Source organism: Varanus komodoensis, unplaced genomic scaffold (assembly GCF_004798865.1).
Source record: "Varanus komodoensis strain SLA01 unplaced genomic scaffold, ASM479886v1 scaffold15, whole genome shotgun sequence".
NCBI lineage: Eukaryota > Metazoa > Chordata > Lepidosauria > Squamata > Varanidae > Varanus > Varanus komodoensis.
Window position 1 is genome coordinate 3471547 of NW_025335440.1, and position 26748 is coordinate 3498294.

Consider the following 26748-nt stretch of genomic DNA (forward strand, 5'->3'; position numbering starts at 1 on the left):
TTTTTTTATATGTTCCTCTGTCCCCAGGGAACAGTCTCAGCATTTATAATTTGCTCACACACGCACAGTGTCGCTAAATTCTTCGCACTGCGATGGGTGTCCAGAGACAGATCTTGAGAGAGTGTGGCTCTACCCAGTTGGACAAGGACAAAGTCTGGGATTGTCACTGATTTAAGATGACTGATATTGTGTCGAAGTATTTATTATTCCGAGTGGGGTTCTAATATACACAATCTTTTATGTATTTTCCTCTTTTTTAAATCTATGTATTTATTGAACGGAGCGGGTCTTTGACCGCAATAAAGCTTTAATCTATCTATCATTAGTCACTGCGGTGCACATGCTGGTGGTCAACCCCAACCCACTGAAACACGTTTTTGAAAGCACTCTGGAGCACTCCCAAAGCCTGCAGTCCCTGGCTTGCATGCTCAGGACATAACTCCGCACGAGGTGTTTCAAGGCAACTCTGCCTCTCTGATCGGCAGTGGCTGCAGGTGGTCCCGCCTTCTCCTGGCTGATCCCTTTGCACTGGAGGGAAGAGAGCACACTCTGCCATTTTGCTGGATCCCATCAAGCCCCCCAGTCATCCCGGATTCAGCCACTGCCACCTCTGGTCAGGAGGCACAGTCTCGTCATCATCAGTCAAAGAACCCCAAACACAAGCAGCCCCTCTCCCCAGCAGTGCAAGACTCTGAGATTCCAGAATGGGAAGAGGGCTCTTCAGCTGCCTGTCACACTCCTGCAGAGTGAGCGGAGCTGACCACACTGCAAATCATTGCCACCTACGCCAGCCTGCTGCTGAGGCAGCCTCATCTCATAGTCCCAGCTGGGAAGAGCACCAGCCAGCAATGACCAGAGTGATCTGTCACTCTCTTGCAACAGCCCTGGGTGCAGCCTTTACTTCATTGTGACTCATGCGCTTTCCTCAACCGGTCTCTATCCTGTCTGTCCAGGCCTGACTAGTCTATGCAGATGGGGCTCACCTTGCTGAGACCGCATCCTGCCCAATGCCACTGGCTTCCCCTGTGGGCTCCACTAATAACGAAATGAGACAGTCTCCTTCCAGGATGGCTGTGTTATATTGCTACAAGCCGATGGCCCAGTGCAAACTTGGTTGGCAGAGGCATAGCAGAGGCCTGAGCACAACTTGTTTAATATTTATTTCCAAAATGTGTTTCCCATTTTCCAGCCAAATCACTTTAAAATGGTTCATGGCAGAATGCAATAATCAACATTAGCATTGAAGAATGCTACTCACAAAGCTAAAAGAGCATAAAAGGATAGCATGGCAATATCAGACAAAGCCGTTGATCCATCAGCACATAAAACCACTGAACAAAACATTCTAAGATGGCAGATTTTAAAAACTTGGATGAAAACAATTTGTGTTACATAAAATGTTCAGCATGCCCAGGTTTGGCTGGGCAAATGAAAAAGATCTTCAGATTCTACAATGTAGCACTGAGAGAACCAGAAAGAACTTGTGGGAAGGGCCTACCACCATGAAGGCCTTCTCTAGACACCACTTGCATTTTCTCTGAAAGCAGGGCTCCTCAGGGAGGATTTCCCCCCTAGAAGTGGAGGAGCTCCTCAGGGCACTGGATGTTACAAAGGCACTGGGCCCCGACGGGTTACACCCAAGAGAGTTGGCAGGGGTTCTCTCACGCCCACTGGCCTCCATTTTTGAAGCCTCATGGAAATGGGTGACGTTCCAGAGGACTGGAGGGTGGCATCAGTGGTCCCAATTTTCAAAAAGGGTAGTAGAAGGGACATGGGGAATTATAGACCGGTTAGCCTTACGTTCATTGTAGGAAAAACAATGGAAAGGCTCATAAAAGAGAGAGATCTAGCGATGCTAGATAGGGAAGAGAGGCTGGCAGCCACACAACACGGCTTCCGCAAAAACAGGTCCTGCCAGACAAACCTTGTGGAATTCTATGACAAGGTTTTGCAATGGCTAGATGGAGGGGACGCAGTGGATGTGGTTTACCTGGATTTCAGCAAGGCCTTTGACAATATGCCCCATGATATCCTGGTTGAGAAATTGAGGAGTTTTGAGATACACCAATGCACTGTCCAATGTATTAAGCATGGTTGACTGACTGAAAGCAGAGGATAACCATTAGTAGGGAACCATCAGGATGGTGGCCAGTGACAAGCGAGGTCCCCCAGGGCTCTGTCCTGGGGCCGATCCTGTTTAATCTTTTCATCAACGACATGGAAGAAGGGGTGAACAGTCTGCTGATCAAATTCACAGACGACACTAAAACTGGAGCAGTGGCCACAACTGAGGAGCAGGTACTCCAGATCCAAAAGGATCTGGACAGACTATGGAAGTGGGCAGGAGACAACAGGATGGCGTTCTGTGTGGATAAGTGCAAGGTCTTGCACTTGGGGCATAGAAATAGGTGTCATAAGTACAGGATAGGGGACAAGTGGCTGGAGAGCAGCACTTGTGAGAGGGACCTCGGGGTACTGGTTGACTGCAGGCTAAACTTGAGTCAGCAGTGTGATGCGGTGGTCAAGAGGGTGAACACCACCCTTGGTTGCATAGCCAGAAGCGTGGCTTCTAGATCAAGAGAGGTATTACTACCACTCTGTATGACTCCGGTGCGCCTGCAACTGGAGTGTATTGTGTTCAGTTCTGGCCCCCTCATTACAGGAAGGATATAGCCATGTTGGAGTCAGTGCAGCGTAGGGCCACAAGGATGGTGGCTGGATTGCAGGGAAAGCCATATGAGGGGAGACTGAGGGAGCTGGGCCTCTTCAGCCTGGAGAAGAGGAGACTCAGAGGGGATCTGTTGGCAGCATACAGGTATGTGAGGGGGTGCCACACGGGGGTGGGTAGAGACGTGTTCTCCCCTACAGCAGAGGGCAGGATGCACTCCAATGGAGCCAAGCTCAAGGAAGCAAGGTACAATTTGGATGCCAGGAAGTTCTTCCTGACAGATAGGACTCCGAGGGTATGGAATGGGCTTCCACGAGAGGTGGTTGAGGCCCCATCAGTGGGGGTGCTCAAGGATAGGCTACACATGCACATGGTGGGCATGTCATGAGCAGAGCCGGCTGGAGCCAGGGGTCAGACTAGATGGCCAGGGAGACCCCTTCTGGTTCACTCAGTTTCTAAGTTTCTATGTTGTTAATATTAGGAGAAACTCATGCAGGCCCAGATCCAGGCTGGTTGTTTGTCTGTTCATTTGCGTGGCTCTGTCTGTAAAGTGCCTTCTGGGGACGGTCGACTGCTCCTGAACCCCCACTAGAATGAAGTCTGCCCCCAAGAACCAGTCCTTCAGCTCTTCATAGGCAGGAAGACTCATAATAAGGCAAGTTCTCCCACAGAAAGGCAGGTGGTAAACCATTCAGGTCTTTAAAGGCTTGGATTGCTCTCTGAAAATATTTGGCAATATTTTCAGATCCTTCAGTGCAGATTTTTCAGGACAAGTGTGCTAGGGCCCTTCTCCAGAAAGATGCATGCAGTATCTAGAGAGGTATGGATTTGGTTCAATCCATTCTGTCTGTTTTCTACAGAGAGTCAGGCATCTTTCATTCTGGCATCCATTCACTGAGGAACTCAGAATTTTTAAAGAGATATACAAGAATTCCATTCAACCTGTGCAAGCATTCGTTGGCATGTGTGTGCTTTTGGTATTTATTCATTCATTTATGAAATTTCTAAACTACCCAGTACCCAAAGCTCTCTAGACAGTTCACAGCAATTAACAGGATAAATATAACATGATAGGCTACAATGTCGAAGTTTAAAATACACTCTCAGGGAAAAATAAAAGCCAAAATAAAACCTAGCAACGATCCAAGACTTAAAATATGGTAACATTTAAAACAATTGAAACTGAAAGACTAAAATGCCAGGAATATAAGATCATCTTATATTAATATAATATAATATAATATAATATGAGAGATATAAGAGACCCAGTGTAATGTAGTGGTTAAGAGCATAGGACTGGGACTCAGGCAATCCGGGTTTGAGTCCCCACTCACCCATGGAGCCAACTGAGTAGCTTTGGGCCAGTCACAGACTCTCAGCCCAACCTACCTCACAGGGTTGTTGTTGTAAGGATAAGACTGAGAGCAGGAGGAGGAGATTGATGTCACCTGCTTTGAGTTCTTAAAAAGAAAAAAGAAAATGTGGGATATAAATCTAAATAAATTAAGAAGAGCACAACACAGACATCAGACAAGCCTTTCTGGGAAATTCATCCCCCAGCTGGGGTGCCACAACAAAAAAGACCCTCTTTTCAATCTCCAGCACTTCCATTCCTTTGCTGGTGGCTCCCAAAGATGGACTTCTGAGGACCCACTCAGGGTTCAGGCAGGCAGGCAGATATATATGGGAGAAGATCACCTTTCCGGTAACCTGTCCTCGTGCCATTTAGGGCTTTGAATGTTAATACCAGCACTTTGAATTGGTCCAGAAATGGGCTGACAGCCCAAAGTATCAGCGTAATACGATCACGTTGGCCAGTCCCCATTAACAATCTCACTGCCCCGTTTTAAGGTTCCTGGGCTGCAGCAGCACATATAACACCTTGCAGGAATCCAGAGGAGAATTTATGACGTCCCTCTGCCCAGGTGAAGAGGCAGTTGGCACATCAGCTTTAGCGGACAAAATGTGCTCTGTGCCATCAAGGCCACCTATGCAAGCAACAAGAGTGCACCCCAAACTGCAGTTCCAAACCATGTACCACCCCTACCACCATCTTCGCTGGAGTGATCCTGTTTCCTGGGCCACATCCCATCCAGAATCACAGCCAGGCACTGGCTTAGAGCAGCCTCTTCATAACGAAAATAAGATATTGTCACCTGTGTATTGGTAAGCCCCCAGTCCACTTCTCCAGATAACCTCCCCCATCAGTTTCATGTAGCAACTGTCTGCCTGGCACCCCATGGCATAATTGCCAAAGGGCAAAGCAATAACACCCCAACATCCCCTTCTGGAATCAGCTGCCTGCATGGGAGCAGAACCAATGCAATGCAGTGCCTCCAGCCCCCAACGCAAGACGCCCATCTGGAATGACACCCAGTCAGTGGCACTGGGAGTCACTGAGAGGTCCAAGAGAATTAACAGGATGACACTCGCTTGTCCCTTTCCTGGCAAAGGCAATCAAGGCAGTTTGCATTCCCAGCCCAGGCTGAAGTCTGACTGAAAGGAGACCAGATCATCAGTCCCATTGCAGAGCGGCCGTCTGCTCAAGCCCCCCACCAGGAAACACACACATGCATCTGTGTTAATGCATATCCTGGGGGATCGTGCTTGTGCTGATATGCATTGATATTAATGTGCACTTGCTCTAATGCTTACCAGCATGAGTGTGAATTTGCACACATTCCCCCAGAAGTAAAACATGCACACACTTGACAGGTCCACTGCTCTGTGTGACCCAGAAAAAGCGTGTCTGCTGCTGAATCTGCAGGAGGGAGTCACAGAAATGCGGGCGTCTTTCGATGGCAAACCTCTTTGACATTTCTAAGCGTGCCTGCATGTCCCTGGCGTGTGCCTGAACCATGCCTATTCCATAAAATAGCCAGCTGCACACTGCACAATCTCACTCCGCACATGCATGCACTCACGCATTCACACATGGGCTCCCCCACGATGCCATGCGTGTGTGAACCAATTTTTTGCTGGAAGCCACAGGGAAGACTGCAAAGCTGGTGGGGAGATGGGACACTTTTATCTGCAACTGTACAATCTGAGTTGGCTCAGTCTCATTGCTTCAGAGACTTTGCTGAGCTCGTTGGGTTTTAATGAGGCAAACCAACGATAAAACTACCTTTGCCCTATATGTCTATCACAGCATGAAATTTGCTGCAGACAAAAAATGCGTGTTGCATATCTGTGTAGCACCGTTTAGAAGAACAAAAAAATTGATAATCTGCATGTTTAATGGATGTTTCCATTTGTTGATCCACAATCCCCTGAGAAGGTTTAAAAAACCTCATTCTCTCCTTCACACATCTCTATCCTTCTTGCTGGAAGCAGAAACAAACACCTGGTGAATTTATGGAAAGTGGGACTGAGGAAAGAGCAAGAAGCGCTTTTATCAGGGGTTACTGGATACATGGGGAAATGCTCTGCAATCATCTCTCCCCATTTGTAACATCTTCTTATCATGCTCCAGTCTCATTAAATTAGGTAAATTGAAGCAGCCGATATTTTTATGGAGACTAAGGAACGCGCCCAGACTCTATAATTACCCAGCCAGGATGTATTTATGACACTGTGTTACCAGTAAACAACAAGAACAAAAAATAACTTTGGATCAACTACCATTTTAAAGGTGAAGCAGAGTCTTCGCAAAGGCTCTAGTCCTTTGCCCTCTCTTCTGTCTTAGATGCAATAAAACGAGTTGCAGCACGCATGAAATCTGGATCTAGAAAAAGACCTAAGACCATTTCCATCCCCCAGAAGAGCAGCACTGAGATCCGTGTTCCAGATATCGCATGTGACAGAGGGTTTCGTAGAGGAAGAAAAAGTGGAACTGATCGTGGTGGTGGTAGTGGTGGTGGAGGAGGAGGAGGAGGAGGAGGAGGAGGAGGAGGAGGACCAGTCCTGAAAGGCTATGCCTATCAAGGGGAAAGAAGAGGTTTGCCTTGCTGGGGAGAAAGGCAGGGTCTGGGGAGCAAGAGGCTCAGTGGCTGTCCTGCTTACTCCTGAGGACTGTCCTATGCAGGCATGTCCTACTCCTTGTGGGCAGACATGCTGCTCATGCTGACCTGTACTTCTGAGCAGCAGCACAGGCTTGTGGCTGGAATGCTGCTGGAAGTGCTGTTGGGTGATGCCGTCCTGAGCAGACATGCAGAAGCGGCTTATAAGCAGTAAGAAGCACATCCTGGGCCTAGTTGGTTTCTCTTTGGCCCTGGCGGGAGGGCCTGTGGTCCCTGGTAATAGACCTCGTTGCAGCATAAGCACTGCTAAAATGACATCCGATCCATTACATTCACCAGGTGCAAGGGGCCGCCTTATCCAACCCCAATAAAAAGAGCTGTCCCTGAATGCCACCCATCTTTTTTTTCACATATAACCCAATGGCTACCAATGATATTTAGCCCCGGTAGCATATTTCAGTGGGGACCAAAAGTAGCCTCCATCCATGACACTGGGAAGTGTGACTCCTAGAAACAAGGAACTTAGGATGCAACCCTCTGCAGCTTTAGTGGGAAAAAAATCTAATCGTAGGAAAAATCCTATAATTCCCAGCCAGCCCTACAGGACATTTTTTCCTGTCTAAGCTTACACAGCACTGCACCCTCCATCTCGGTGAAGAATGCACTGAGACATACCACAGACTCCCTGTAAGGACCCCACAATTTTTATTTATTCTTTAAAAAAATGAAATGATTGGCGCTTTTAGTCAATGTTGAATTCCTTACTTATTTAAAGAAATGAAGCTGCTATCTTATAGAGAAGGTAAGAATTTTGTGGCAATTTGGTTTTGATGTTAAAAATTGCCAAAATGTTTCCATTTCTTGATATTGGGAAGAAAATAACTTGAGATTAAAACAATCTGAATATGAGAAAAAGTCTGAATGAGAGATCAGTCCAGCCCAGGGGCTTGAATATTTCACTCTTAAAAGTCTTGGATGGGCACATGCTCTGCCATTTTTGTGATACTAAATTATGAGTTTTGGAAAGGCTCTTTGGCTTTAATAGCAATATGGCAAGTACAGCATGATCTTCTCCATAGCTGTGCAGACTGATTCTGGCCAGTGCAAAACGGGCAGCAATTCCATCTCAGTCTGGTTTTGGTAGGAATTCATGCCACAGTTCCCTAATTTGGGAAAGAAAGAATTGGAAATTTTAAACATCTGCGTTCAGGAGAAAGCAAACCGACAGATTCATCCGTCCCGAATTTGCGATGGATGAATCTGTCCTAGTCGGAGTGTCCTGGCCACTCAAGTTTCTTCCCCTTCCCTCTCCTCCCTGTAACACCTGCTTGACTCCCTTCCAAGGTGGCTTTCCTGACCCCAGAGTGCAGCCCGCACAGCTCTTTCCACACCAGCTACAATGGGAAGGAGTTGGGAAAACAGGGAGGACTGGAGGGCCAGTTTCTCACTCGTATGTTGGAGCGTTGTCTCGCCTCCTAGCAAAGGAGGCAAACCATTCAGTGGCCTCTCCAGTGCTGTCTGGGAGCCACAGGACCTTTCCCACCGCCTGTCTCTCCGTGCACTAGCGGGATGTCAGAGAAGCTGCCACTGAGGGATCTTTGCTCTCTTTCTGCATACGCACCCTGCCATTCTCCCAGAAATCTCAAGGCAGCCCAACCTGCATTTTACCTTCGGAAAAGCCTACAAGGTGTCTTTGTGGCTACAGAGGGCCCCACGTGTGGAAATTAGCTCATTTGCAGGCTTGTTTGACCCTCCTGGTGTTCTGCAGCTGCAATGGAGTGCCAAAATGAGCTTGCCAATAGTGTCCTTTTGGCCCATTGGGCGTTCCGTAGCCACCAGGTTTGCCATTTTAACAAGCAGCATTGTCGCTTAGGAAGATAATCTCTGTCACACCTTGCATGGGGGACCCAGTCAGCCTAGAGGCTCCCAGATCTCCCCGTTTCTGCCTGTGGCTAGCTAGGTTAGGCGGGACTGAGTCACTGGGTCAGGGGCAATCATCACAGCCCATAATTTGCTCCAAGGCCTCTGCAATCTGCTGCCATTTTTGAGTGATTCATTTGTTTGAATTCCCACTTAAAATAATGCTCACATTGACCTTTAAAATGTTGTGTTTTAAAGTGTACGCTTTTTTGGTTAGATAATAACTGAAAATAGAATTGACTAAAAAGACAAGAAACCCAGCATGTACAAAGCAAAAGAAAAACTCTGTCAGATGGAGCAGTAGTTCCATCACAGGCCTCCTTGAAAACTGCACTGACATCTTTCTCCAGTCCCAGATGCTTTGAAACTTAACTCCCAGCATTCTGGAGCATTCACTGTGTTGGCTGGGGCTGATGGGAGCTCCAACACATCTGGAAGGCGGCAGCTTAGGGCAGGTTGTTTTATGAAAAATAAAAATCAGAGCACATTTCTTGAAGATGGCCTTGTTACCTGCCATCTGGATCCAGGTTTGTTTCTTTTTAATTCCATTACCAGTGTAATTCTCTATCAGGAGCAGCAGCAGCAACACTGCATTGTGAGTGATCATTTAAGGATGCATTTAAATTTTACCCTAATGGTTGCATCCTTCACCCTCTAACCACCCTGCCCACACACTGACTCCCACACACAACCAAGCATGTGTACATGTGCACACACCATCCAGTCAAGATGCCACAGGACGTATCAGGAGATGTGTACCCCAAGAAACAGGATGTCCGCCTTTAAGGTGCTTCCCCCGCAGAGCCTTGATGCCCTTGTGGACTGACCTGCATGCACTGGATTCCCCCACGCCTAGTTGCCACTTGAAGCGGTGCCTCCCTGAAGGCATGCTGGAGTGCACCTCCCATCACGCCCAGCCAGTGCACCCATCGGCAGTACGGACCGACAGTGGTGGGAGTTGTCCTTCACATCTGGCACGTGCCAGCCTGGCAGGGCTGCCTGTAGGACATCCCTTGCGTTGGGTCTTTACTTTAGATCATAAAATGCTTGTCTGTGTATCCTGATCAAAGACGGAATCCAGCGAGGTGCCCAGTCCTCCCTGGAGCATGGATGAGGTTTGATTTGGAGGAGGTGGAGTGGGGAGCAGAATCCACGCACTGGCCACTTCCGCCACCCGGGAGGTGATCTCTGGATTCCCCCTCGGGCCCGTGTAATGTTGTCTTTGCCCAGAGTCATCTTAGCTGGCTTTGTGCGAGTACAATGCAAGCATTATCCTCAGTCGCATAATGCAATCTACATGCGTGACTCAGCAGCAAAGCACACACAATGCCTGGAGAGTGTTGAGCCTCCGTGATGCATTTGCCATGCCGCCGGGAAGCGGCTTTTCCTGGCCACATTAACAGCCTCCTTCCCTCTATTAAATCCACATGCTGGAGGGCGGGGTGGGGGGAGGAAGGAGAGAAATCAGAGCACAAGTAGCTGTCTGAACTCAGCGAGACCCCGCTTTTTGAAGCCATGTCCTCCTTGCTGGGTCCAGGACCAAGGGCAGCTCCTTCAGGCCTAGCGCAAATTGCACCCAGGAAAAATAATCCAAATCTAGCATTGAAGTCAATCCACAGTTCTTCTCTCAGAATTCATTACGGAAATATAGAGAATATATTTGCATACATTTCTTAGCTTGGTATCATTTCATCCTTCTCTTAATAGCTCTGTTAAATGAAGAGAACGGCAAGAGGGAATCAGCCGGGGTGGGGGATAAGCTTCCAAGCTTCAGCCTGAAAACACGAGAACTAGAAGCTTGCCCCTCTCCTCTCCTCTCCTCTCCTCTCCTCTCCTCTCCTCTCCTCCTTTTTAGCATAATGAAAAGGTCAGCTTGGTACCTGCTGACCAAGTTTACTTTCCAAAGAAATCCATGACAAGAAGGAACAGAGGGCAAGAGGTTTCTAAGCTTTGGTCTGCAGACTTGATGAGTGGAAAATCATTCACCAAACAAGATGAAAGTTGAGGTTCTCAGTGTGGTGCTTTGTAAATTTTACTCACCAGGAAAGCCATTCCTGCACAGATGGAGAGAAATCCATTTACAGTCCACAAGCTGATAAGGTGCTGCAGGTACGTTCCAAGTCCCTGCAGTGCTAGCCGGTGCTATGACTTGAGGGAGTTTAAAATGAGAACTGCACATGCTCAGAGTAAATGAAACAAATCAGGGTCAGCAAAATGTTATGATTGTTCTAAAATGTTAGGAATGTAGAAGAAGCTGTACAAGAAGGCATGGTGGTTGGAGGGTGAAGAGAAATGTTAGTTGGTGCTTCATAACTGAAGTAATAGGCATGGCCATCTAAAGCAGCTATTTTCAACCTTCCCACTGCTGGGGACCAGCAAAAACAGGAAAACCACTGCGGGGATGACTGAGGCAGAAACAAAAAGCTCCATACATGTAAAGCAGCATTCTGCGCATTGGTTTCCAAACACAATACCAAAAAATGTTTCTTCAAAACAACCAGAAACCGACCAAAAAAAAAAAAAAAATGCCAGCAAAAGAACAACATATCAAAATTGGTGCAGCATGACTCCCAGCCAACTCCCTCTGAGATGTCTCTCCCCTCCCTGCCCACCCCCAGCAGCAGTGGCACACCCCCACAAATGCAATGCCAACCAAGGAAGAGGCGCTGGAGCACAGCTAGCTCCCACGCCAATCCGTGGCAAGTGGGATGCAGCCCCCCCCCCCCCATTAACTGGCAGGACATCTCCCGCAGACCGGCACCGGTCTGTGGGCTGGTGGTTGAACACCACTGATCTAGAGGATGGGGTCACAAAACCATTAAGGTTAGTGTCTAGAATGCAGACGCACCACTGGGCTGAGTGGCCTGGCAGATGACCTCGTGGTGTTATAAGACTGAGCAAGAGCCCCAGTCAACTCTCAGAATCTGAGGGGGAAAGGCTGGGCTGGCAAGTTTCTATTGCATGGGACATTTTAAGAGCAAGAGCAAGAACGGAGAGGGACCATTTCTTTTCCCGGAAGAAAAGCATGCGCCTTCACTGATCCCTCTACCCTTTTGCCACTGCAGCACAACTGGCCATTGGCCAGGACTGAAAGGAGTTGCCCTCGAACACACCTGGAGGGCACCTGCTCACAGGACGCTGCACTCCTGAGTCCCAGACCTTTCAGCGTTTCACTGCATCCGTTCCGGGCCAGCCTCACTGAGAGCATGCAAAGGCCGGGAGAGGAATCAGCGCTGCACACACACCCGCCCTGTTCCTCCAGAGCCCTTCCAGGCTGCAACTGGCTGCAGCCCCCTGTAATGCGACTCAGGGTGGTGGCTGGGTGGGGTGGGCATCCGCTGAGCCAGAGGCGGCCCTCAGAACAGCAGCCTTTGTGCCTCACCTTTCCTTTTCTTAATCCGCCCATTGAGCATCGCTTGTTCACTCTCTCCCGTACTCTAATCGGATCAGCCGTCATCCCCATCCCTGCAGTGCTCAAGGCAAGAGACGGGGAGTTCTTCGCAGGCATGGATCTCACATGCTGAACTGCCAGTTGTCAGCGTGAGGAGCCCAGGCATCCCGGCACATGCGCAGCTGTGCAGCTGCACCCATGTGCCCACGCTGCCTGCCTTTTGCTCTCCTCTGGACACCCCCAGCCATGTGCTTGCCTGCACATGCATTTAGGCCTGCTCCCCTTTCCTCTAACTTGCAAGCAGAAAACTGGAGGAGCCTTTGCAATGCTTTTTTTGGGGGGGGGGGGGGGAGGCAAGCGATTTGGCTGGGAAGGAGAATCACAGCCTGGGCAGCTTCCTGCCCCCTGCTCATTCTGCACTGTGGCTCCTAGCAGTTCCTCCCAACTGGCCTTCTAGTTGGGGTGCGTAAGAGGTGAAGTCCAAAGCATCCGAGGAGTGGCGGATGGAAGAACTCTGCTTGGAAGTTACAAGAACAAAACCCAAACCAAAACCTCAGCCAGGGGTTTTGAACTGCTTTCAGCCCCAGGGACAAAGGAAATTGCACAGGGGCACCTTCCAGCGGTGGGTGGGAAGGAGCAAGAACAAACCATCTCTTCTGGAGCTGTGCCCAGATGGCCCTTTGAAGCTCTCCATGCTCCTCGTGGGGAAAGGAACTGGGGGGACAGCACCAGCAGATTTCTCCAGGGGAAGACGAGATTTGTAAAGGGTTCTCCCTGGCTGGGCTCCCCAAAGGCCTCTTTGGTAAGGGTTTGGGGAGGGGAGCAGTGGCGGGTGTAACTGGTTGCAACAGCATGAACTGTGTAGCCCTAGCGGACCACATCATTTAGTTATTTATTTATTAGATTTAAACCCCACTTTTTTCTTTTTAAAAAAAGAATTCCAAGTGTTTTATACCTCCTCCTGCTCCCAGTCTTAGCCCCACAATAACCCTATGAGGGAGGCTGGGCTGAGAATCTGTGACTGGCCCAGTGCGCTCCATGGCTGTGCAGGGACAAGAACCCAGATCCCCTGAGTCCCAGTCCTGCACTCTTAACCACTACGCCACACTGGAAGTCATAAGAGCCCTCCGAGGCATGAGGTTCTTCAAACTACACCCCTGATTTAGAACACCCTGATTTAGAGCACCATATGCAGGTGGCGCAGTGGTTTAAACCGCTGTGCTGCTGGGCTGGTTGATCGAAAGGTCGCCGGTTCGAATCTGCACAACGGAGTGAGTTCCCATTGCCCTGTCCCAGCTCCTGCCAACCTTGCAGTTTGAAAGCATGCAAATACAAGTTGATAAAAAGGTACCACTTCAGTGAGCAGGTAACAGCATTCTGTGCACTTTGGTGTTTAGTCATGCTGGCTACATGACCACCGAGAATGTCTATGGACAAACGCTGACTCCCTCGGCTAGGAAACGGAGATGAGCACCACCCCCTAGAGTCAGGCATGACTGGACGTAATGTCAAGGGGAAACCTTTACCTTTACCTTTTTATATCCAAGCAGTGCTCTGAATTTTGCCCAGGAATGAGTAGGAAAAGAGGGAGCCCTTCTTTCAGCCTAGGAGAAATGTGTTCGGTGACTGCCGGTCAAGGAGAACCCAGAATTCAGAGCAGTAAAGGCCATTGCAGCCAAATCAGGATGAAATTGTGTCTTTGCACTTGGTTGACCCCTGAAATTGTAAAGATAGTAGGGGAATGGCCTGGGAAATTGAAACTTACAAGAGACTTGGCCTCTTCCCCAATGCATTATATACATCACTCACTCCGTCTTAGTCCTTGGCATGCTGCAGGTCAGTGACAAGATGAGGAAGGGCAACATCAGCAGGAGAAATGCTTTGGCACAGGCAGTGCTGGGATCTCCATCTGAAGTTAAGCCATCTCACTTTCCTGGGTGAGTGGAGCCTCTGTCAGGAAAATGGCCCGTTTTTGCCCTGGCCACAGATGGGGACTTTGAAGAGGCCTCCTGGGTGAGGATTAAAATGGAATTGGTCATTAGTTGCTCACTGGAATATCTCACCCTAAAGGGGACTGGGAGAATGGAGGGCAGGAGAAGTCCAGGGATTGAGTTCAATGCCGGGGGTGGGGGGGCACTCTCTAAACTGAACACAGAAGGAGAAAATACGGGTCTCCCCAACACACACACACACATATGGTTTGGCTAAATGTGGGTCCCGGATTGAAGGGAATTGCTCCACCGCAGCTCACGCTGCCCCACAGACAGCACTCCCCATCACAGTCCCCAGAGCTGCACCCCAGAGAGCCCACAGTGGCAGGCAGCAGCTGCGTCAATCCACCTCTAACCATTTTGTCTGGCATGCAAAGGGCCTTCGCTGCCCATGCAAGAAAACCAAATCTTCCACAAATGCTTCACTGCAAGGGGCACATCCTTGCTGCTGGGGAAATGGATGCCCTGCACCAGGAGGGTGAAGGCTTGCTCCACTGGGCCAGAGAATCCCGTGAGGGGTGGCGAGGGATGTCCATGCCTCTTCTAATGGCCTGGTGCTGGGTCCCCAGCTGCCCCAGCAGTTCTGGCTCCACTGCATCCCTGATGTGGGGGCGCAGTTCATGCCAACCACAGGCTGCACACTTCTGCGATAGAGGGGTTGCCCGAGACATGCACCAGGGGGCTGAGCATGCATCGAAAAGCAGCAGGGGCATGGCACCTGGAAGGGCCGAGTGCAAGGCTTACTGCTGCAAGCATGGGGACATGCGAATGAAAGCTGAAGTGGGGTCAGAGTCAAGGAGGTGTACCAAGGACCCAGCAATGAACCAGGGCTGAATGTCCTCCCTCAGCCTGGGCACCTTGGGCCTTCCAAGGCACTGTGTCCTCCAACTCGGCACCAGCATGGGAAGAAAGACTGGGGAAAGGCAGCCTTCCAGCCTGGTGCTCTTAAGACGGGTTGGCCTACACCTCACATCATCTTCAGACAGCATGGATCAGTTGAGGAAGGCTGCCTGAATGTGCGGCTGCCCCCTTTAGTAGTGGCTGGATTTTGTTTTCACCCCAGGGATGCCGCGTCTTGGATTTTCTAAGCATCCAAAGCACTGGGGGTCAGAGAAAAAGGCATGGGCCAGAAGTAGCAATGATCATCTTGGGAACAATGGGGGTCCAGACTGGGCCCCCAACTGTGCAAAGTTTGGGCTTTGGGCCTGAGGGTGCTAGCCCTTTTTCCCAGAACTTTTCCATAGCTATGCTCTTCTCAGGGGTTGTTTTGTGGGGCTCTAGACAGACTGGATAGCCCTGAAAGTGGGTACCTAGGAATGGGGCTCTGGGAAGGAATGAGCTTGTGGTTAGAAGCAGGATTCTGTGTTTTCATGTTGGGTATATCGTGAAGTGGGTGAACTTAGAATGTGGGACCCCTTCCTCCAATGACTTTGGGCAGAGAGTTCCCCCACAATCTTATTGTGGCTCTGTGGATTTTTCATCTCAGCAGAAAGTGGTATGTTTAGAATTCCTTTTTATGTACACCACACTTTTGATCTTATGTTTATGTTTAAGACAGGACAGGCTGACAATATGCCTCTCATGGCTTCATATACATCTAGCTTTCCACCCCATTTTAGCACTCTCTAAGCACTCAGTGGCACCTCGATACACTCTTCCAATTCTGGGGTGCAAAAATTCCAGGCAAGAATTGGGCCCCTGCCCCTCTCAAGACAGCAGGATGTGGGTGACCCCACCTGTCCATGTGCGCTGCTTTGGGACAGACCTGTGTGTCCTCCACACTCCCGTTATCCCAGGGACACAGCAAGCTGTGAGCCAGTGTGGTGTAGTGGTTAAGAGCATGGGACTGGAACTCAGACGATCTGGGTTCGAGTCCCCACTCAGCCATGGAGCCAACTGGGTGACTTTGGGCCAGTCACAGACTCTCAGCCCAACCTACCTCACAGGGTTGTTGTTGTGGGGATAAGATGGAGGAGGAGAATGATGTAAGCTGCCTTGAGTCCTTTGAGGAAAAAGGCAGGATATAAATCAAAAAATAAAAAAAAAATAAAAAAAAGCTGACCGATGCCAAGTCAGACCACTGGCCCATCAGAGGCAGGCTTGTAGCCACTGGCTGGCAGCTGCAGCTCACCAGGGTGTGGGCAGGATTATTTCCCAGCTCTAACTGGACTGAAGCCAAGGCCTCCTGCCTGCAAAGCAGGGGCTCTGTGTCCTTGAGCTGCAGCACTTCCCTTCCTCCTGCTTTTCTCAGAGCCAGAGCTTCAGCCCGAAGCACATTCGGGGCTGCAGACGAAGCGCTAGAACAGGTGAAGTGGGGCCACCTTACAAGTGGCTGTAAAGAAGTGCAGAAGGAGTTGAATGGGGAGGCACTCAGACTGCAGCCACAAGAACAGGATCATCCTCACAGAGCTCGAGTCAAAAACCTCCAGCATCAGGGAGTTGCTTCAGATTTCCGCTGACCCGAATCAGCTGCAGTGGCAGAAGCAGGCTTCCCCACCCGCTCCTCCAGATCCCTGAAAAGGCTTGCGAAGGGAGTCAGGGCCCCCTGTGAGTGGGGTGAGCTGTGGGGCGAGGCAGGCAGGCAGCAGCAACCCACAGAAGGCAGATTCTGCATCCAATGCTCCATCTCTTCCAGCAGCACTCTTGGCAAAAATCGTTGCTCTACCACTCTGACCTGTGCAATTCTACTGGCCTTCCTTATTGCCTAAAGGGGAACTGGTGCCTTGTATGTTCAAAAGAATGTCTTTTATCCATGATCCTTATTTTAAATTTGAAACTCACTCTACCATTATTTTATACTCTCAGACACAAAAATGCACACGAACATAGACACACACCACCGTGGATTTCACAGGGAAACTGATAAAAATCTCAGACCTAATCAAACTCATTCATCTACTTGGTTAGGAATAGAACTAATCAAACTTAACAAAGTCAACATCCCTCATGAATATTTGAAGGCTGTTAAAATTGAATTAGAAGACTCAATAATGGCAGTGCATCTCCAGATTTGATTCTTCCTCCCATTCGCCTTGTTTCAGTTCAGCTCCCTGTTCTGTACCTCAGCCAGCCCCCTTGGGCTCAGTTCCACACAGAAATGACCCAAGTCTTACATGAATTTTTGCACCCTAAATCTGCACAAGATTATAAGTAGGGCTGATCAAACTCAGGGAAGTGTTTTTTATGCTCCATCCTATGAAACAACCATGCTTTTGGTTCCCAAATGTTCATCTGAATGTGGACTTGTCCATCTGTGTTTTATTTTGCATGCATTTATTTCAAAATATGTTAGGATACCTTTGCAAACTTAAAAAAGCTCTCAAGGTGACTTCCAAAATAAGATGCAGTGCAATTATTATTGATAAACACCACTGATAGTAATAAGACACCCCCTCATTTTAAAATAACACAAAATATAGCTTAAACCCATACACATAGTCTCTCTCACACACACTGTATTGCTACCAGTGGGATCTGCGCATGGCCTGCCCCGAGTTTGAGATGGGGTTCCACAAAGCGGCCGCAGGGGGCCCATCTTCTGGCCATCTTGCCTGGAAGTTAGTGCCAGGTGCAATGGCCACACCCTGCCCTGCGCAGTGTGGGAGCCACCCTTTCCCTTTCCCATATTGGCCCTACTGTACTGCCGCTCCAGGGCCCCACCAGAACCTGAGGTTCCTCCTTCTAGCTTTCAAAAGCCACAGATTGTTTTCCTTGTGAAGCATTCTTTATTGACCCAAAGCACAAATCACCCAGAGTGAATCTCTGGGCATGCACAGAGTGGTTTTTGAACCCAATCCAGTATTCACCTCCAGGAATGCTCCATATGAACATGCCTGGATCCCATCCCTTCAGGAGGGGACTACTGAAACACACGTGTCTGCTCTCCATGTGCTGATCCTTTAATTGGGCCACCCTCCCCTGCTGATGTGGAGCCCACTTCTTTCATCTCCACGCCTTGGCATGGCCCATCCTCTCTTGCCCCTGTTGTTCTGTTTCACATTCCAGTTCAGATTCTTCTGAAGTCCAGCCAGCTATCCTTGGGAGCAAATGCCTAATGCCACCAACCTTCTCATTCCCGACAGGCACCATGGGAAATCATGGCAGCCTGTTGCTCCACACTGATGGTCCAACTGCAGCTTATCATACCATCAGGGCAAGCTGTTGGGGAAGATGTCCAAGGTCCAACTCATGAAAATGAGCAGGAAGGATCTCCAAGGCAGAGAGCTGGCCTGCCACACTCGAGAATAAGTGAAGACGTTCTCCTTGTCCTCTTAAAAGTGGGCCCATGGGGCCAGAGTCCAACGTTACCTAACCGCACCTGTTGTGAGTGTCAGTGGTGAGCCCCAGTGAGGTGCTGGAGCCTCAAAGGCCAAGTGTTGATGCCAGATTTGGATCTGCCTCTGGAAGATCGTTCTGTGAGGAAGCAGCAGCCCAGTTAAGAACACCAGAAGAGCCCTGCTGGATAAGGTCAAGGTCCCGTCTAGCCCAGAATTTTGTCCACACACTTGCCAAACAGCTGCCCACAGGATCCCGACCCCAGGACATGAGTGCAACAGTCTGCTACCCATGCTCCCCAGTGTACACAGGGACACTTCCTCTGACATCAGGGGTAGCCTAGAGCCATCAGGACCAGTAGCCGTGGACAGAATGCCACTCCAGGGATTTGAACAGAATTCTACTCTCTTTTTAAATCCCATCAAATCAGGGGTTACTTCAATCTCTTGTGAAAATCAGTTCCAGAGTGTCGCTCTGCACCATGTGAACAAAGTCTTCATTCTACCTGTCTTGGATCTCCCAGCAATCGGATTCATGGGATGACCACAGCGGGTTCCGGTAGAGAAAGTCTCTAGACTAATAATGCAGAATATAAGTTTGATCATTAATTAATTAATTAATTAATAGTAATAGAAGCTGGCGGGGGAGTCTCCCTTACCAATGAGAAGAAGTTTCCACTCACCACCCTGAACTGCATCAGACGGGAGAACCAAACAATATCTTTCAGCATCTGCAACAGAATGAAAATAAGAGGGGACTTCTCGCATGGCCTTAAATGACATGCATGCAGCTCAAGAGACAGGAGAAGAGGAACCTGAGCACACACTAATTCATCTCCAAAGTCCTTGACACGCAGCTGCAGCCAGACGGAGCACATGTGCCCACATGTGGAAAGGAAAGTGTTTGGGGGTTTTTTTAATCTCCTGTTTTTATGTCCAATGGCATTTTGCTCTGTAAAAACCAAAGAATGCAGTGCTGGAATGGGACTGTAATTTCCACTTGGCCCTGAAGATCACTGGGAACCGTGCAGCCAGTCACTGGCGCTCAGCCTAACCTACCTCACAAGCTTTTTGTTGTGCAGATAAAATGGAGAGGAGGAGGAGGAGGAGGAAGACCATGTAAGCCATCTTGGGTTCCATGCAAGAGCAGAAAAGTGGGGTACACATGTAATATATTAAAACAATGAAGTGAAGTGAAGTGAAGTGAAATTCTCTTTCTGGGGATCCTGGCCTCCAGATGCGTGCTTGCTTTCTTCGCACCACATTTAGTTCAACCACCAGCCTGATGCCAGAAGGACCAGGCTGCTTGGCAAAGGCACCGCATGCTGGCAGCTGTCCAGGGTGCTGAACAGATCGCCGAGTTCTGGCCACAACCGACATAATGCACCGTCGCCATAATCTCCGGGCAATCGCACATTTAACTTTGAAGCCACTTCAGGGAGGAAACGGTTTTCATCGGAGTGGCACTGGGAGGGTGGGGGACCCCACTTCCCTCCTAGCCATTTCCCAGTCTGAATCTCAAACCCTGTCCCCGTCAATCTATAGGGGAAAGATTAGTGCCAACAGTATCACATGTCCCATCCTACCCCTTCTGTTGAGATCATGTGCATGCATGTCTGTGTGTGTATGAGAGAGAGAGAGAGAGAGAGAGAGAGAGAGAGAGAGAGAGAGAGAGAGAGAGAGAGAGAGAGAGAGAGAGAGAGAGCGAGAGCCAGTGTGGTGTAGTGGTTAAGAGCATGGGACTGGGACTCAGACGATCTGGGTTCTAGTCCCCACTCAGCCATGGAGCCAACTGGGTGACTTTGGGCCAGTCACAGACTCTCAGCCCAATCTACCTCACAGGGTCGTTGTTGTGAGGATAAGATGGAGGAGGAGAATGATGTAAGCTGCCTTGAGCCCTTTGTAGGAAAAAGGCAGGATATAAATCGAAAAATACATACATACATACATACATACATACATACATAAAATAAAGAGAGAAGGATCATGTGTGTTTATTAGACCTGGAAAATGGTGGATGGGAAAGGACCTCCTTTCCCAGTATCACTGCTCCAGACAAAATTAAGGAAATGCTTCTTCACACCACACAACAGCCATTTATGGATTTTGCTGCCATAAACTCTGGTGATGACCGGCAATTTGGATAGTTTTAAAGGGAAGGTAGAGAAATCCATGGAAGAGAAGGCCACCCATTGCAGAAGGCTACTAACTGATGGCTTTACCCTGCCTCTAGTTGCCAGGGAGCAGCTGCACTCAGCATCCCTTTGGAGGCTTCCCCGCAGGTAGCTTTGAGAACAGGAGGCGGGGCCAGCCAGAGTCTCTGTCCAATCCGGCAGCATTCCTCCTGTGCACTTAGACATTTGTCTCCTCTCCATTGCTTTAAAAGATGCTTGAGAAATAGAGCAGTTCAACCCCAGGATTTCCTAACAGTCCTCTTACCTGAACTTTAGTTAAAGGAGTTGACACATTCTTAGCATATGCTGTATGTGTACAATCCCTTCCCAGCAGCAGTTTTTTCAGGCTGCATTCTGGGAAGTGGCAGAATTGAGAAGTGGCCAGGTTTCAGGACCCCCCTGCAGGCAACTGAACTATATTAGTTGTCAGTCCAAGAAGTCAGAGGTTAGCAGAGCATCCCAGGATATGCATGGCTCAAATTCCAGGGCCAAAGTCCAAGTAGTCACAAAAAATGCAGTTCTCAGTGGCTGAGAGGTCCACTATGAAAGGCCAAGGACTCCGTCTCAGAGGTAGCAGAGTTGAAGCCATGTCTGTAGTTGTATTCCAGATGTCCTAACCCAAAAAGTCCAATAGCCAGAGACAGGTGGCGGATTCTACAACAGGCTGCGAGGAGAAGGCATGCACATTCCAAACAGCAGCAGGACAGGGGAAAGGAGCAAACGTTTAGGCAGGTGAGGGGCTTTATGAGGACCCAAATTACACAAGCAAAGGAGCAAGTTTCAAAGCTGAGGATCTGATGCTGGAATACAGCTTTTGAGAGTTCCTCCAAAAGTGGATTTGGCTCTTAATGCCTCTGGAAGCCTAAAGGCCAGATTCACGTTTGCAGACACACGGGGCTGGTGGGGGGGGGGGGGGAGAAACTCCATTTCTTTTTGTAGCCAAAGACAAAAGGGGTACAGCCAAAAATGCAAGCCTATTCAATATAAAGCTCTTACTGCAATTAACTAAGCCTTTGGGAAGGTATTTCAACTTATTAGCATGCACAGCAGGGAGATAAATACCTGCACACATACCCCCAAAAAACCCCACCAAAAAGTCAGGAGAAGGAGGTTTGGCTATCTGCAGAAATTTGACAGACTGACTGGGAGCCCACCTGGGGTAGATTTTGGAACACAGATCTTAGGGTTCACATGTAAATCCTACTTTATCAGACTCAGTGAGCTGGGAAAGACCTTTGGGTGAGCTGGCAGAATATGTAGGCAAGTCTTAGGGACTGGTGCACACCTGCTGTGACATGAGTTGAGAACTCTTCCACTTCCAAAGCAAGCTGTGGCTTGCATATTTTTCAAAGGCAGAGAAATGTGCACAATTTGGGCAAAATATGGTCATTTCTCCTGCACATTTCCCCTCCTTTCAAAAATATGCAAATTGCACCAAGCTTTAAAAGTGGAAGCTGTAATTCACACAGCGGTTCAAATTTAGGAAGTTGGAGCGTTAAATTTCCAATGTAGTTTAGTGGTGAAGAGTGTAGGATGTGGACTCAGGAGATCTGGGTTCTAGTCCCTGCTTGGCCATGGCAACAACTGAGTAACTTTGGACCAGTCACAGACCCTCAGTCCAACCTACCTTGCAGGTTTGTTGTTGTGAGGAAATGATGGGGGAGAAAATGCTGAAACACAAATATTAACAACATCGTCAACAACGACATAACCCAACTTAGCTCACCTTCAGGTAGGCAAGGTGTGCCAAAGTCCCTCAAGTATAAAGCAGGATGAGTCCTTCAGTGTCGCCGATTACGTGCGCGCGCGCGCGCACACACACACACACACACACACACTCCTCCTTAGAACATCAAGGAGTAGGAGAGATTTTTGCAATTCTGGAGAACTGCAAATATCCCAGCGTTTTAGGAGGGGCCACTGATTTCTTCTGACTGCATGAGGTTACTAGGAGTGCTTCTTCCCAGTTTCCTTCTTCATTCCTCCTTTTTGTTTAATTCCAAAGGCAAGTGGCAGCTCAGCAGCTGCACTGCCCGGAGTTTTAGCACTGCAGCCATTTTTCCTCACACGGTGACCCTGGGAAAGATGGCGCATGATCACACGTTGTCATTCCCAGAACTGTTGCTGGGTGCATCCCTAAAGCGCATGGCTACCCAGCTGGGTTTTGTCTCTAGATCTTTTTTTTAAGAAGAAGTTGGGGGGAGGGAGAAAAGAAAGGAGGGAGGGAACAAAAGGGAAGAAGAAAGGAGTCAGCCACTTCATGCATGTGCTCACCCATTCCACCTCCCAATCTCTGGGGGGTCTCCACCCCACACCCACCACCTGGCCTGAGCCTACGCCATTCATATGGGCCAAGAGTCCCTCATGCCCACCACTCCTGACCCACTTTCTGGAACTCTAAGCCTAGAAGTGCTCAACAAGAGAACTTCATGTGCCAAGATTTCTTTATGCTTGATCTTATGTGCTGGCAGAAAGCCAGAGTGTCCCAGTGGTGCTATTGCAACAAGCAAGTTGCTGTGCAGAGGCTGCTGGAAGTTTGGGTATAAAAGCTTCATTTTCCTAGAAAGAAGGGACTCAGACATCAGAGAGAGAGAGAGAGAGAGAGAGAGAGAGAGAGAGAGAGAGAGAGAGAGAGAGAGAGTCCACCTCTGCTGCAGGTGTGGCCACTGCAGAATAAGAGGTGTCCAGTCACCAGCTCAGAATTGAAGCCTCTTAATTTAATCACTGGAAATATATGGGCTGAGATGAGAGCAATTTGCAGGAAAAGGCATTGCCAATTGATCATAAAGCAATGCCTAGAAAAAGCGTAGCATTAAAAATGTTGGCAACCAGGTATACAGGGCTTCCTCCACAGAAAAACCGTGGAGCTGGAGTGATGGCCTGGCTTTTCCTGTGCACTTGCCAAGATAGGGAAGGAAGCTGGCCACTGCCGAGCAGAAGAGAGGCACTCCGTCCGCACTTGTTCTGTTGCTCACGGCAGGCCACGGTGGAGTGCGAGCCACGAGCTGGTGCAGGTGTGGCAGGCGGTGGGAGTCAAGAGCCAGAGCCAGAACCGACTGTGGGTGCCCTGTATGATGACCTATGCTGGAAGAAAGGTGCTGGGCGTGACCCTGTTGGCTTTCAGTACCACTGGCCATGGTATCCTTCTGGAGCAGCGGTCTGACTTGGGGCTGAGGGGCACTGCTTTGCGGTGGTTCCACCCTGTCATGGATGGCAGGCTCCAGAGGGTGGTGCTTGGGGAATATTGCCCTGCCCCTCGGACCCTCCAGGGGTTGAGCTTGTCCACATCTACATGAAACTGCTGAGTGGGGTCATCCAAAGTTTGGGATGTGTTGCCATCAGTATGCTGATGACATGCAGCTCTGTCTCTCTCTCTCTTTTTTTTTTATTAACATTTTTATGCCGCCCCATTCGCCGAAGCCTCGGGGCAGCTTACAACAATATAACAAAAATAACAATTTTCATCTTCAGCAAGTAAGGCTGTGGATGTGCTAAGCAGCAGTGGGTGTAACAAACTCAAGCTCATCCAGACAGGATTGAGAAGTTGTTAGTGGGTGGTTCTTCTGACCTGACGGGGGGAACTCGACCTGTTCTAGATGGGGTTTGGCTCACCTTGAAAACGCTTGGGTGCTCCTTGAGCCATCTCTGTCCCTTGAGGCCCAGTGTGGCTTCAGTGGCTTGGAGCACATTCTACCAGCTTCAACTGGTAACTCAGCTGCACCCCTCTTTGGACAACGATGGCCTGCTATTAGTGATTTATGCTTTGGTAATCTAGATTACTGCAATGCACGCTACATGGGGCCGCCCTTGAAGACCGCTTGGAAGCTGCAGATTGTGCAAAACATGGCAACCAGACTAAGAACAGGGACCAGATGGGCTGATCATGTAACATCAATTCTGTCCCACGTGCACTGACTGCCTGTATACTTCCAAGGATAACTGAAGGTGCTGGTTTTAACCTATAAAGCCTTACGCAGTTTGAGGCCATGATGCCTGATGGAACCCCTCTCCCGAGTACCATCTCTCCAGAGACCACAGTCACTCTCTGGCTGCCTTCACTGGAGGAGGCTCAGCCAGTGGCGCTAAGGAGAAGGGCCTCTTTAGTGGTGACCCCCAAGTTATGGAACAGGCTCCCCAGTGAGGTCCATCTGGTGCCAACCTTACTATCTTTTGGCTGGTCAACTTTTTCCTTTTCCCCAGGGCAATTAATTTGTTGGGACTCAGTTAGTGTTTAATCCAGGTTTAGTCAGGTTTTAGCTTGCTTAAGTTACTTTATATTTAAATGTGTTTTTAAATGTAGTGTTTTAAATATGGTTGTTTTTGGTTTTGGGGGTTTTTTGGGGGGGAGGTGGTATGGAATTTTTCCCTAATGTTTTATATTGCAATGCATTTTAGACTGTGTTTTAATGGATTGTTGTAAACTGCCCAGAGAGCTTTGGCTGTTGGCAGTACAGAAATAAAGTAAAATAAAATAGCCAGAAGCCAAGCAGCAAACCCGTCATTGCCCAGGCAAGCTCCTTGCTCCAGTCCTTTTGCTGCCTTATTTCGATTAATTAGACTGATGTCCTGCTTTTTTCTTTGTGCTAGGAGCCCAGCCTATGGTCCTCTTCCTCCATTCCATGCCATGCTCACCACCCTTTGAGCCGTCTCAGTGGACAGCTGGTGGCTGGCCCAAAAGCAGCCTGTGAGCCTCATGACTGAGTGGGACTAGAATGCAGTTCTGCTGAGTCTCAGCCCTGCATTCCACAGCTGCCAGCCCATGGTCAGCACAAGCTGGTGGGGTCTCTTCAGTACCTGGGACCATTATTCCTCCAGGGAGGGCGATGCCGAGACGCCGCTCCATGAGGTCAAGCTCTGCATCTCTCACTCTGGCCCTGGCACCTCGTTGTGCCATTTTGAAACAACGGTCTGTCAGGGCTGCTTTTCTCTCTCTCTCTCTCTCTCTCATTTTTCAGAATTGCACAGCTTTGATTCAAAATGACAGCACTGATTTGATATCTGTTCTCAGAATGGAAGGGAGACAGAGGTCAGCACGGGTTAAGAGGCCAGGGGGTTGTTTGCACACATTCTGGCTTTAGAGATTGTTATCTGAAGGTTAGCATGTTAGCAAATTTCCATGTCTGGACAAGTGTGGGTGATTCCTGGCAGAGAGCAAAGAATTCTAAGGCTATGGGCTTGATTCGGGTTAATTTTGTCAGCTGTCCACCCTACTGGAATCAATAGGATAAGCCACTCGTGTGTTTTGAAAATCTTTATTAGTGACATAGCAATAATGCTGAAAAACCTCCTGTTTACACACACAACAGTTTCCCAAAGTAGGGAAGATTCAGATCATGAAACAAATCAATATATGGTAATAACTGCCGATAGGGAAAAGAAGAGGGACAATACAAAGGGGGAGAGGGAGAGGATTAGCATTTCAAAGACAATTAACATAAACATTCCATATGTCCAAACAGCCATCCATGCAAGATTGATGATTATAGGAAATATATTCAGATGTAAGAACAGTGAGATCCTCAGCTCACTGAGTGATAGGTGGAAAGAGTTTTTTCTTCCAAGCTTGGAGGATAAGTCTCTTTGCAACTGTAAATGCTCTCAGTATCTGGTTTTGCTGTCCAGCTGTTAATCCCCACATCACAGGGATGTAGTCTAAAAGTCCGCATATATTTGCTTTTGCCACTGAGTTTTCAAGAACAAAATTTACAGGAGTGATGACTTCCAACCAACCTACAGGATATGCCCACATCACATGCGTCAATGAGACAATGTCGTCATTTCAGCACCAGCATCTGGCAAAGCCAGCCAGCTTCTTTAAGCAAGCTCCTATCAGCCACCATGCTGGCTCAGGATAATGGGAACTGCAGTTCAACACAGGGTGCCAGTTGAAAGACTGACCTTGAAATGCCATTGCTCTGTTTCCAGGCACGAGTTAGTCAAGTCTCTCCTGTGTGTGTTTGTGTTGCATCATTAAGCTATAACTGCATCTGATTGGGTGTGTGGGGTTGTTGCTGCTGCTCTTGTTAATTATTATTTAATCAACAAAAAATACATGTCTAACATAGCTGAGACCAAGCCTGAAACAAACCATCAACGATGAACTGGCTAAAGCAATGCAGAGATATAAAGCTGCTGGGATGAAAAACTTCTGGAAGATCTACCGATCTAGATTTAGCATGGGAGAGTGGCTTAGCTCTTTCCAGATGTTCGCAGGTGATTGTGGAGGTCTCAACCTGCCATTGCTCCAGTTGGCTTGAGCAAGCAAGGGTGGTTGAAGAGTGTTAGTTAATGTGTGTGTCTGTGATTGTGTTGGTGGAAGCAGAACATCATCCCCCCCCCGCTGCAGAACATCTGGAAAGAGCTAAGCC